Here is a 14,279-nt window from a genome sequence, read left to right as displayed (position 1 = left end):
AACCATTTATCACGTTATTTATCATATTTATTTTTGCAGGTGTCGCCGATTACTGCATGCGCGTGTAAGTAACGTACTGTGGTGATACAACGCAGCTACCACATCTGGGTAAACCCGCTTATCAATAGATTATCAATGTAAACTGTTCATGACGCCTTTGGCCGTGTACTTTAATGTATATATATATATATATATATATATATATATATATATATATATATATATATATGAGTATCTATTATCAGCACACGCACAACCGAATAAGTATTGAGATAAATGATTGTATTCTCAACACTTCATTGTGATTGGAAATTTATAATTCATGCTAGCAATTCAATATTTGATCGCGCCTTATAAAAGTGCAAAGTTAATTTATTAATATAATAATAAAACACAATATTCTTCTCAAAAATACTGAATATTCTGTTTCTACAAACGCGTGCGCTTTGTTAAAAGCATACAAAAAAGACTGAAAAAAATTCCCGGTAGCTCAACCGTTGCAAGAAATCCATCGTTCTTTGTGCGCGTCATTAGCGATGCAAATTTGCATCTTGTGGTACATAATTGGCCGATATTGTGCCTTCGTTAGGAAGCTATTCTGCAAGTTATCGGCGCCGCGCCGCGAGAACGAATGCCACGACCAGCGGCTTTCCGGTTAAAAGGGAAACATTTCCACGTTATGTTGCGATTTCATGCTTCGACGATGCTGGCAAAGAGCAGAAGAGTAAAAGCAAGAACGTTTCGCGGAGATCTCCAATGTAAAGGTAAATTTTTTGCAAAGCATTCATCAGTTCAAGAGTGCCATGGTCAAAAAGAAACGACAGACGAGAAAACTTATTAATATGTTTTGTGTTTGAAAAAGCATACGCGGCACACGTAAGTGAATATTATTCATGAAGACTATGAATAATAATTACATGTGTTACTTAAACTCGCGTTAAATGGAAAATAGTTGAAAAATTTCAAATTAAAAAGATTGAATAATTTAAATCACATTTTTTTTTCAAGTTTTGATTCGTCGCCTAAAAATAGCACCCGGAAGCACGTAGTAAAATTGTATAAACATCCCCCTACACACTTCCCTGTACTCCGTATTATTCCAACAATAAACATTTCGCTTTACAAACTGACAGCCGGCAGTTCCATTAGAGAAATAGCGCACATGCAGAATCGGAGGCGACGCGACTGGCGAATAGCCAATTCATCAGATGACGACAAGTGCATTCGATGTGGCGAATAACGGACGGCAAGCGAGTAAAGCGCATCGGTTGGCCATGCGCATTTCGCTGGCATATCTCCGCGCGTTTACGAGCATAATTAATATCATTATTGTGATGTCAACAGTAGAAAACACTGCGAACGCGTTTTACACAAGTCGTATATATACGAGTGAGTAAGGCTACCATGCGCTGCATATGCTAACAAGTACAATCAAACAACGTTGTTTTATGCTAAGTGAGTCACGGCTGTCACGTCACCGGGAAGGAACAATGCGGCAGACTGCATCGCGAAACGCATCAGGATATGCGCTCGGCTGAACGAAAAAAAAGTCTCCCGACCGAAAGAAGTTGCTTTTCTCACACCACGCGCGGTTTTAGGTCACTTGAAAATAAGGCTGCATTAACAATGGGTCTTAATGCTGGGAACAACATTGTACCATTATGATCTTGTTAGTTTTATTATTACTCTAACCGTATTATTTCCGGCCCAAATAAAAAAAGACATGTATTTAAGATAAATAATACATGTTATAAGAAATTTAGGAAGTGTAATTATAAAATTTATTCCTGCATTCTTGTTGCGCGTAATTTTTTCAGATACGTAAAATTTTCAAAAAAACTAATTAAATCTATCGGGAAAGTAATTGTGAGATGCGCTTAATTATAATATCAATATTAAGCATATTTTTCATCTTTAATTCGCATGTAAATCGATGTTATATTCGTTAAATATTTGTCTAAATAAGACATTGCATGTCAAAATATAAAATTTTTACTAAAATTTGTTAACAATTCCTAAAAAAACATTTAGTTTCATATTTTTTCCTTAAAAACAGAATACTTTTGAATACTCGCGAAAAATGTTTCTACAATTTTCTTCTAGCTTCTTTTGCGACTAATCAGTCGGTAGTCGCTAATGGAGTTCGTTGCGAAATTGCAGGTCGTGAGTTGGCACGCATGTGCTGATCGTGACTGTGAGAACCTGTTTTTTTATTCACTCACACTGCGAATGCACTTGTATCCGTGAGAAAATCGAATTTCACTCGAAACAAAGGCTTGCGATTGAATACTCTTTAGTCATATAATTAGCCTAATATCGTCTTCACTTCCATTTCTATTTCTATTATTCATTGCATGTCAATGGCAATACTATTGAGACAGATTCGTTATTATGCTCACTGTTAAATTTAAAAATAAAATTTTTATGTTAAACAAAAATCAATAAATAGATATATGTGTATTTTTACATGAAAAATACTTTGTAAGATATTTTTAATTGTTTTATAATTTGCAGATAGCAATTTGCTATTGACAGAAGCTTCTCTGAATACTTTGTTTTTCATAATCTTGTTTAAAAGTTGAAAATATGTAGTGATTCCATTCTTACATATCGATTTATCGCGCTAATTGCATGAAAAAAATCTCTTTGTTCAGTGACAATCGCATGATTAATCATACACTCTGTTATATTGACGTGTTGGAAAAACATTCATTAAGAAAAGGCGGAATAATATAAGAACTTACACGATAGCGCATCAATAGTTGGTCATAGCAGCTTACAAGTCATTTCGATCTCGGTTTGACCGTGGCGATCGATTCGACACGCACTCCATGCTCTCGAGGCACCGAATAATCATCTCTCATCTCGTGTGACGACGTACTAACGAGACGATAAAGAGGCTTTTTCTACAGAGGGGGAATCGCGGCTTTTAAGAACAACCTACATGTGCTAAATCCACATGCTAACGATAGCACGCATTCTTAAGAGAAAGCGATTAGTATCGTTAAACGGAAGTAACATATTTTTCATCGATTCTTCCAAGTGCTTAGTGCAGCTCATGTAAACAAGGTTTATTCAAAAATATTTAATGACAAAAAAATATAAAATGTATGTAAATTATACAACTTTCTGCTTTAGATATTAATTAATTCTTTCTATTGATAAAATTTAATTTAAATTAATTTTTCCACTGTAAATTAAAGTTTTATTTGATTAAAGTTTTATTTGATTAAACTTTGTCGTATTATTCCTGTATATTTCAATATTCAAGACGAGAATTAAATATTATTTACTTGGAATTAAAGTTTATTACAAAAATTTCTTTAGGGTAATCTTATCCCTAACGGATGTTTTTAATTCTTGTTAAAATCGTTTTGTGTCGAAAAACTACATCAGAAGGCTGTAAGGCAGTCATAGCAAGATCACATATGTTACAACAGATTTGGTTAATCGAGAACATGCGCGTGCCATCGTCGACAAGTAGGAGATCCAAACGATCTTGCGATACTAAAAATACAGCTAGGTCAGCCGCGTCTGGGGCTTGTTTAAATCGAAACTGAGAAGGCGAAGAGAGCGAAGCGAGGAAAGCCGAAGGCCCTTCAACACGCTCGACTGGCGTTGCAATCGTATACGTTCGGCTAAAGGCTCTATGTAGAGGGTGATTTTCCTCTCTCCCGCATCCCTCCGATATACTTGGCATACTCCGTTCCTTCCTTTGCCCGCAATGAAAACGTCGCGGTGACTTGTTTTATACGCCATTCGAACGGTTGTTAACGGACGGCGTTGAGCAGACGCTTTCAACGCTGTTCGCGAGCACGGGACAGACCATATAATTAGAAAAAGTCTCATCGGATTTATTACCCCTTCCGTGCCACGATTGTGATTTATTTATCGATACGATCGAGGATGGGCGGGATGTTTACGCGTAGTAGCGTTCCTATAGCGCGTATTGCAAAAGTAGTTTATTGTAATATCAAAATCCTTTGTCTCACATGCCTTTCATTCTATTTAAACTTTGCATCCAACTAAATTAGATTCTTTTCTCATAAGTTTTCTGAAGTTTATGTATTTTTACAAACACAGAAAGAATTGCAGAAGATAGTTAATAGAAATAAAATCTGAAAACTTTAAAAATACTGTGTGGAACCAAAGACTTGAAAAAATAATCCAATTTTGTTTTGTAAAACAAGAGATGCAAGAAGTCACGATTCATATTGCTTTTAAATATTCATAAAAATGTAAATATTGAGAAAAGTATATCAAATTGTACATATAAATTAACATTTTTACGATGACAAATATAGGTTGATTTTCTATCGACAAAAATAATTTTTATTTTTGCAAATACGAATTTATAGTCCACGCACGACTTTCCAAACGTTCAACTTTGTGTTAGAAAAATCCATCGACTCTTAATACTAGCACACTAGCACAATCTCTCTCATGCAAACATCAATGTATCGTTTTCACCGAGTGTTTTCCACAACACGTAGTTCATAACGATGGTTAGAAACTCTTTCGTAGAAAACCGTCAATAGAAAACACGGCACTTGAGTGTCGTGAATCTCATTCTCATGCGATTTATCATCGTGTATATATACATATAAAAACCAACAGCATTGAAGATCCGGTATACTTGTGTAGTCTGGCTCATGCCATGTTTGTACATTTCTCGGACTAAAGTGCCAAAACATTCAATAAAGCATGAAGCTTCCACAAATGACAAAAAATTGTGTTTTATTCCGTTCAACGTCAATTAATATAATTTATTATTTATAGCTAAAATAAGATATATACTTTCTCTTTGGTATGCAATATAATTCTCGTTTATAAAATCAAGAACTAATTAGTATTGTATTACCAGAACGCATAATTAATTGTGTTAAAAACTATATCAGAAATACCAAATTAAAAAATAAATTTGATAATTTACCAAAAATATTAAAATTTTATAGTTATAAAAATAAAAAATCTTGTATAAAGTAATATACAATACGATACTATACAAAATCTATTAATTCATATAATTAAAAAGTATTATTTTTATAAAAATATAATTCCATTTCCATTCAAACAGACTAAATATTATTTTAGTTATTAAATTTAGTGCATTAGATAATGTAAGAAATAAAAAAATATATTTTTTACTATTTAAATCGTAAAAATAGATCAAAGAAATTAATATTTCATCTATCATAATGTATAATTATATAAAAAACCTCAAGCATGAATCGCTTAAAATAATAGTAAAATTTACTCACCAATTGATGTCCTATTGCTGCAATCTGCTTATTCTCTGCCATTATTCTGCCACTGCAATCCGTTTGTTACATCGTTACAGTCCATTAAATTAGCCATTAGCCAAGTTTCCTAATAAAACATAAAGTTTAATGCAATACAATTGTAGTAAGAGAAAAATATTTTTTTGCTATTTATTTGAATTTTTTAAAAATAAAAAAATCAATAGGTTAATTACTATAATATTATAGTATTAAAATATAGCAAATAAAGATTTAATCACACAATATAATGCTAAAATTTACTTACCAGTCAATATTCATTGTTGCAATTTGTTAGCACTGCCGTTACAATCCATGGACATTGTCGTTACAGTCCATTAGCTTGGCCATAAACTAACTCGTGTTTCCTAATAAAATATCAAGTTTAGTTGTCTTTATAACACAATATTATTAATAATAAAATATTTCTTTTACTATTTAATACAAAAATAAATTCAAGAAATTAATATTTTCATCACTAGATTGTAGTAGTATTAAAGTATCATAACCAAATAAATAACTGTACAATATAATACTAAAATTTACTCACCGGCCGTTCTACAATCTATTGAATATGCTGTTCCAAACACACGCTATGTAGCACGAATTATAATTCACGATGTAACCGATACTCGAGTTTCTATAAGCGCTATGCATTTTCAACGCCAAATACGTAACGATTTCGAAACAATCTCGATTATTCTAAGTGTGAAACAATTCTACCAACCAATAAATTACACATCACAATGACACAGCAATAATTTTGATATGCAATTACAGGCGCAATGCGCTTTCGAACGTATAAATAATGCAAATGACATTTGTTAGTAATTTTGTTTAACATTCTCGTCACTTTTGAGATTCCAAAACATTGAGAACACAACGTGACGAGAGCAATTGGAAATTTTTGAATGTCCGAAAAAGTTAGAGATTAGGTCAAGTTAGGTTAGGTTATGATCATATGATTAGTTTAACAAAACACTGGTAATCGTGACCGTACGCGTTAATTAACATTTTATGACAATTAACTATCACTAGATTCAATACTTTGAATGATAATTTACATGCGATTTCGAATAAAGAAAAACTCGAACGCGAACACAGAACGACACTCATTTCACGTCCGACAATCCCAGTATCATTCTGTGAACTAATTCACGCGGCTAAAACTGCAACGTCACGTTCATGTAACGGTCACGCGATTACATTAAAATTTTCAAAAAACAATTTATGAATTACTTTAATATTATTGAACCGTACATTGATCAAGTATTATCATTTGCAAATAATCTTTTTTATATTATCTTACTATATCTCGGAACATCCTATCTTATTTGAGTAAATTTTGCAAAACACATCGATCGTTTATTTACGTTGACAATTGATTTTCATATAATAAAGCAAAAATATAAAAAAATTTTCAATTGATTTATACTAAACAAAATCTTGCAGAGAATGTAAAAGTTTAAATCTTGTTTACACTAATAAAAAAATGCAAAATATCTTATAAATAAAAAAATTAATATAATCATAAAATATGAATGAAAAAATAAGATAAAAATACCATTCCAATTAATTCGAATACTTTTCAGTAAACTATTATAGTTGTTATATAAATATTACACGTTACTCTGTATTCAAATATAAAATATTACGGTATGATCGTGAACAAAAAGGTCTACTTACTATGGCTGCGTTCCGAAATTCACTGCCAGTACTGAAAATCTACAATATACATAACGTAAACTATAGATTTTCAGTACTGGCAGTGAATTTCGGAACACAACCTATACTATAAGATGAAAATCGTAAGATTATGCTCTTATTACTCGTTTTACGATATTACAATCTTTTTGTCCACCATACACTACCGCTTTATGAATGCATATTTTAGAACACACTTTATGCACTTAGAGTGCAATCAATTCAGACAACGAAATACAATCAACACTTTACATACTTCTTGCATTTCATATGATGTACTTCAGAGCATATCGACGCGTTTAGTGCACCGTCATTCGCATACAAAAACAGAATTATATGAAAAATTTTGATATATGTACGTATAATTACAATTAATTCTTTCCCCGTTTGAAACTTTTTCTTTGTTTCAGTCTATCCCTACAACGACGCGTGATTGCGGTACGTATCGAACATTTGACTGTCGACGACATTCGCGCGACGAACCTATACGACGCGCCTTTTCTAGAAATGCGATCACAATAGCTGGCATACGAACGCTATGTTTTGTTTACTTCGCGACATTGAGTAAAAATTATGTGAGCGTTTCACGCACGACGCGTGTTTGGAATTTTTGTTCAGTAAAAATATAAACGTTTGATCATATGATCATCGTATAAACGTGACGTCACGGGATCTATTTCACTGCCATATCGGTTAGTTTGCGGGAAGATGGCGAAGATGTTGGACGCGAGTGAACATCGTTTGCCATTTCGTGCGCGTTTATTTTTATTCGATATGAATTCCATACACAAATGTATGCCGAGAATGTTATATCCAGTGTTGGATAATTGTAGAGTATTAATAATGTGTAGTCGTGATTATCAATCTTTGAACATTCGTACAACTAAACGCAGCCGTCGCGTTTTGTCGAGTCATCATAGTGAAGTTGTCGAATATTTGTCCGTTTTTTTTTTATTTTTAAACGTATGTATATATAGAAAACAAGCAATTCTAAAAAAGTAAATCACCGCGTATAATCCTAACCGCGAGCTAACTAACCTCTAATTCATTCAATCTTCAATCGATGTAAAACGGCTTTATTTGGTTTAACCTTTTTATATACATATATCTGGGAAATGTTAAAAAAGTTAAAAATGTTAAACTTGAGCAAAGTGTTTCACATTTATTCGTCCAATAGTGCGTATAATAATATGAGAATATTGAATAGATTGCCGGTCGACGGGAGATGATAAAAGCAAATAATGGTGGATTAACATCTTCGATAATATTCGCATTCGGCATTGTTGGCTCGCGATACTGTTTCATTTAACATTGTCTCGCGATATTGAATCAATATAATTGAGAGAATTGTTTCGCGTTTACAATGATTGAGATTCTTTCGGAATCGTCACGTATTTCGCGTTGAAAGTGTATTGTTAGCAAAATTCGGGTGATAATTAGTGCTGTACAAGTGTGTATTTGGAGCAGTGACAAAGCCGATGAATTGCAACAATAGAATATCAGCTGGTGAGTAAATGTTGGCATTGTATTATGTAATTATTTGTTTCTTTGTGATATTTTATTTTTCCATGATCCATTTGAGCCACATGAACCATTTTCTTATGATACTCAAAATCATTTTTGTAAATCAAATAGAAAAACAGAACAAATATTTTTTTATTTATTATATTGTATAATATATTAATAAATTGATATTTTGTTAGGAAGCAAGATTTGGTTAATAGCCAAATTAGTAGTCTACAACGATGGAATCAACAGATTTCAATGACAGAGAAAGCAAATTGCAATGGCAGAGCAACAAGCAACAGCGAATTACAACGGTAGGACATCGGCTGGTGAGTAAATTTTAGTATTCAACATATATTGATATGCATTGACTTATTTTTGTGAACAAAATAATAACAAATATTTTTTTATTTGTCACATTGTGTAATGCATTAAAATTAATATTTTGCTGGAAAACTTGGCACATATAAATGAAAATAGAGCAATCAGAGTTTCACAAAATCTATTTTTTTGCTAATTGTACATATAAATTGCACATATAAATGAACAAATTTTATATAAAACTGCTATTATTCAAAGCACAGTAATTACAAAATTGTTAAGTTTCTTCCAAAGTAAGAAGTTTATTTGTTAAATAATTATTGGGAAACGAGCAAAGAAATCTCAGATTTTACACTTTTGAAAAGTTTGTATTTTGAGCTGCCTGCGTAACTGTCAGTGTAGTTGTTCTTTTGAACATGCCGTGAGCAAAGCATATACTTCACAGTTTAATATTGTGTTTTATCGAGTCGTTGAGAGCTTTACGCCTTCTTCTCATCGCTAGTTGCTAGATCATAGATCACACGCTTGTTATCGATGTTGGGATCGCATTGAGGAAGAAAATTGTAAATTCACTTTCCGTCGGCCTACGTTAAGTCGTTAACCTGATGATATGTTCCCGCGGAACAAATGTCATTTTATACAATGTTATACTTTTATTAAAATAATTTAGTTAATGATATAACCAACGTAAATGTTATATTATAAAGAATTAAAAGAAAAATTAAGATTCTGAATGATTATTAAAAGGTTTAAAAATTAATACACGAGGTATAAAAGAGATATAAAACTTTTCGTTTAACTATTAACTTAAAAATTTGCATATTTTATGATTTAAAAATCTGATTTTTAGTCGAAAATCTAGCGCGTATTTAACGTAACATTTTCGAAATATATTTTTTCTATTTTGTCAATTATTTCTCTCGAGCAGTTTTATTTATATCTAAGTCCTGAGTCGGGGTTTTCACTTAAATATTGTATCAGCTGTCGACGAGGGCGCATAGATAGAAATATGGGAAGATATGCATGAAGAGCCATGTAAAATATGGGGATTTGAAAAATGTCTATCCGTCTCGCCGATGATGTATTGCACCATAGAAGTTTAACGTTTTTCAAGGGTCAAGTATACATAAGAAGATAAGAACCTCGAGCACGACCCTACAGTTTTTGCCATAGAGTCGAAGCGGTGAGTTAGCGCATCCTTCGAGGAAATTCTTCGACGATGCCTTTTACTTCCATTTAGTATTTTTCCGTGGGCCGTTGTCGTAACGACCGTGAAAGCGTCATCGTTGCACTGACAACCGAACCGAACAATGCCTCGTCGTGGTAACAACCATGCACGACACTTTGTCTCGCAGAAATCGTCTGCACGTTTATAAGGCAAAACGACTTCGCCTCCGTTGTTCCTCGCCGAGCGTCCTGCCGGAAATAATTTATTAGACGGCGCGTCAATAAATAATTCCGTGCCGGGGACCGCGTCCGACGCCGCGACGCTTTGTGACTCACGTGACGTAGTTGTGATTCGGCTGCGCCGGCAAATAAGAGGCACACGATCTTTGAACGACGTAGTCCTTAGTCACGTTGATTGATGAAAATTTAGCGCAACGTATAATTTATGTTAGGAAACGAAATGCACATGAAAGAATGTCGGATTAATTAAAAGCTTACTAAAATAGAATGATATAAGACGATAGGCCACGATCTTGTAATTTCTCTCACAGCCGTTTGTTAACTCGATCCCCGCCCATCGCGGTTTACTGTATTCCCAGAAATAGACGTCTAGATGTCGAAAGTGCGAGAAACCAGTGAAACATTTTCCGTCGTTGAAACCCTTTCACCCTTCTCAGAGTGATTCCTAGGAATGAGACGTTAAAGCATTTATGTCTTTCCTTTCTATTATTCTCTTATTTCAAGTTATTGAAACAAAACTCTCAAAAGGAAACCTATCTAAAATCAAGGTATTTGCTTAATCTTTTAAGTCTCGAACGGCGGATAGTTTGACCATCAATCATATGACACCGAGTCATGTTCGGGTTTCCACAAATTTCTAGGAATTTCTAGGATTCGTAGGAACTCATTTCTACTTTTTAAATACAAAAAAATACGAATAGGCAAAAGATAGTGTTTTGTGTCGTAAAATGTAAACAAAATATTTTCTTCATGTTTTTTAAATATTTTGTAAAAGCCAATTCTTTACAATTTTAAAAAACTCCACTTGATTTATTATCCATTTTATTCTTATATTTTTAGAGAAAACCATATAAATTATAATTATTAAATTATATTGTTACTCTGCCTTTTATAACAAACCTACTTATACTATAGAATTGCGTAATTATGCGTTTTAAATTTAAAAAAATTATAAAAAAAAAAATCAGTTTTAAATTTATCTAAGAATAAATTTTTAAAGCTCAAAGTATTTTGATACGCTTTATGCAAAGATAAGTACCTTTGTAAGGATGCAGTAACCAGCTTATCTAATGATCGAACGCGAGAAAGTGCAGTGGAACGATTGAGAAAATTACTAGGAAAGATTGGCACGATGGGAGCCCTTTTATGCGCGCATTGAAAATATTTCGGCCGTGGAATGTGCGGCAGATAAAAGCTCGACGGAATCGTGTTCCGCGACTCTTCAGACTCTCTTTACGACATCTTTCCATTCTAATCTCCGACTTTTCTGCGCGAAACTATTCGCTCGGTGAGAAACGTGCCATAATAACCGTCGTCAGCAACGGGAATATCCATTAGATTCCGCAAGTAATATCCTTAATAAATAAAAATAAATGTAGTAGGTAGTTGATTGCGATTTTAAAAAGTTTTCCGTCGCTTTTAAAGCGCTCGCAACGCATATGATATCGTTTTAAACAATTAAAACGGTTTTAGTTCTTTTAACGTAGATGGAAAGTTTAACTTTTGCATTTATTAATTTTCTTAAAATTACAAAAGCTTTATATATATAAAGCGGTATTATATATAGCCAAAGAGTGATATTATTTTTACAACGTATATAATTTACATGAGTCATTTTTTACGCAACACTTGTGTTTAATTATAACAAGTTGAAGTCACTCATAAATTAGTCACTTCTTGTTAACTTACATTTCTTATTGACCCATTTCTTTGTCTGAGCAACTTGCGTCATTCTGCAACAATTAACGTTGTTCGGTTCACCGTAATTCTATAAATGAAAAGCTTATCTGCCCTGTCTTATATGTAATATCAACACTTATTATTTACAATGTGCCAACATCGTCGCGGGGAACTAAGGCCACAAAAATGGCAGTAATAAAATCCAAATGATTAATCATGATGAATAATAGATTTATTTCAAAAAGCAGATTAATGAATTCGTGACCAAAAAAACTCGATCAGCTATTCTTAGCTATGCAAAATATAAATATCCGCCATTGTTTTACGGACAGAAAACGGAGGTCTCCTTCAAGGCTACCTAGTTTCTCTAACACGCAGCGCAGATGATGCGACACGCGTACGCGTTTAGTTGCTGCACCAAGCATGCGGACGTGTGCATAAGTGAACGAGCGTGTCCGCGAGGAGGAGACGTTAACTACCGTGTGGAAAATATTCGCGGACCGGTTCGATGCCTTCTCGCTGAATCTTTTCTCGGGTGGAAATCACCGTTCGTTCCGTTGTGCGTTGTATAGAGCATGCAAAAAGGATCAGATATCTTTTTAGTAAAAATATCTTTGTTCAATGTAGAGCCGATTTTTATTTAAAATGTAAGGACACCAACAGTTTTTGAATTAATTTGAAAAAAAGAAACGTTATTTTTAAAGGAATAAAGAAATTTTATGATAATAAAAATAACAAGTTAAAATCAGCAGAAAATAAACACACATTATTGATAACAATATCCGCCAAAATAGTAAATGATGGAAGGAATGATAATCACGAGATTACGTGTCGTTTCGTAATATGAGGAGCGGTCGTTGATTTCACGTTCCGCGTTTGAAGCTGCAGCCGCAAGCTGTCCCACGGTACTACTTACGTGTTATCAATTATCTTAAAATGAGCTGAAGCGCCGCGCGCCCGTATTGTAATACATACAGCTTTTGTTTATGCTGATAAAGTGCCAGTGATAAACCGTAACGAATTCTGCATAATCTCTTGCATCACAATTAGCTCATCGACGTAATTGGAGTAGCTCTTGATGAATCGAGAACAGTTTAAGATTTCGAAGCAAATTCTTTCTCTGACAAACATCTGACTTCGTAAGATTTGTTACAAATGATTGTACTGAAATGTCACATTGCAGAAAAGACAGTAAATTTTTTTACGCGAGTTATTTCAAGAGCATTTAAAAATACATAGATAAAAAATTTTTAATATATTTCATTAATTTGTAAAAAATAAGACATTTTATAATAACAATAATTCTTAGATTACGTTAGTCATATTTCTTCTTGTTTTTGGGGAAATCTTGTTTTTCTGATATATTCTTTTTGCAATGATCAATTTGATTATATGGTTTCTTTATTTTAGAACCGATTTTTTGGCTTTAGATTATTATGATAAAGTAACAATTTCATTTAATGTTAATTGGATTTTATATTATTTGTCATAATAGTTTACCAGCATTTCGAAATTAGCATAAGAATGGACGAGAACGGCACGACGAACGCCGATGAAAAACCGAAATAAAAGGAATCGTTTTACGCGCGAACCGGTTGGACATCCGATCTTCTAAACGAAAGAGTAAAAGCAACCATCGAATGCGCGCGTCACAGTAACAATGAGGAATTTCCAATGCAACGGGCATTGGGATGGAACATCTTGAATTTCATTATTTGTTCGTTTCGTCAAAACATGACGCTGTGCATCCTGTGAGAACCAATCGATATAATATTACCAAGAATATAACTCGGAAACGGAAAATAAATCTATGAAAATACAAGATTTTATTAGACAAGATTATGTATATGTGTGTGTGATAATTACAATCTCTATTAATTATTAAAATTGTATAAGAATATTCTTTTATTGTTAAATTACTACACATAGAAAGTAGATACTTCTTTTTATAGTATATGTGAAATTTTTTAAATTCATAGATAATATGTAATTATTGTCACACACATTGAGAAGAATTGATGTAGAATCGTGTATCCGATTTAATATTCTTACAGTATATCCAGTTTATTTTGATTTTCTTTTCGATTTATTAGTCTTCTAGTCGTAAAGAAATTTCCAGTGCATTCCGCTAAAGTTTTCATGCAAATTGACACAAGTCGCAAAAAAGTCTTTAAAATGATCCCTTAGAAAAAATTGATAAATTCATTAGATGCTTTTACTGAAATGCCTTGTTTTATGGAAATATCGTAAAGTATCTCTATTTTATTTGGATATCTTCTATTTTGTATTGAATTATTATTTTCTATTTGATTTTATTTTGATTTCAATTTTAACGTGGGATTTTAATTTTAGGATTGATTAGAAATTAACGAGTTCTTACGC

At 32.9% G+C, this 14,279-nt stretch overlaps 2 protein-coding genes across 2 annotated transcripts in view; one reads left to right on the top strand and one right to left on the bottom strand.

Moving 5' to 3' along the window:
* LOC105667782 (rho guanine nucleotide exchange factor 17) overlaps positions 1-6,514 on the bottom strand; it is a 104,228-nt gene extending 97,714 nt beyond the window's left edge. Inside the window, exons 1-3 of the mRNA XM_012359794.2 lie at positions 5,830-6,514; positions 5,548-5,647; positions 5,262-5,370 (exon numbers count right to left, since the gene is read on the bottom strand). The gene's annotated coding sequence lies outside the window, so the exon portion shown is untranslated. The remainder of the gene's footprint in view (positions 1-5,261; positions 5,371-5,547; positions 5,648-5,829) is intronic.
* A 1,185-nt stretch (positions 6,515-7,699) lies between these two features.
* LOC105667781 (stAR-related lipid transfer protein 13) overlaps positions 7,700-14,279 on the top strand; it is a 215,328-nt gene continuing 208,748 nt past the window's right edge. Inside the window, exons 1-2 of the mRNA XM_012359792.2 lie at positions 7,700-8,489; positions 8,687-8,818. The gene's annotated coding sequence lies outside the window, so the exon portion shown is untranslated. The remainder of the gene's footprint in view (positions 8,490-8,686; positions 8,819-14,279) is intronic.

The sequence above is a fragment of the Linepithema humile genome, chromosome 2, assembly GCF_040581485.1.
Source record: "Linepithema humile isolate Giens D197 chromosome 2, Lhum_UNIL_v1.0, whole genome shotgun sequence".
NCBI classification, from domain to species: Eukaryota; Metazoa; Arthropoda; class Insecta; order Hymenoptera; family Formicidae; genus Linepithema; species Linepithema humile.
The sequence above is the reverse complement of the archived record's forward strand: the minus strand, read 5'-3'. Positions and strand labels throughout refer to the sequence as shown.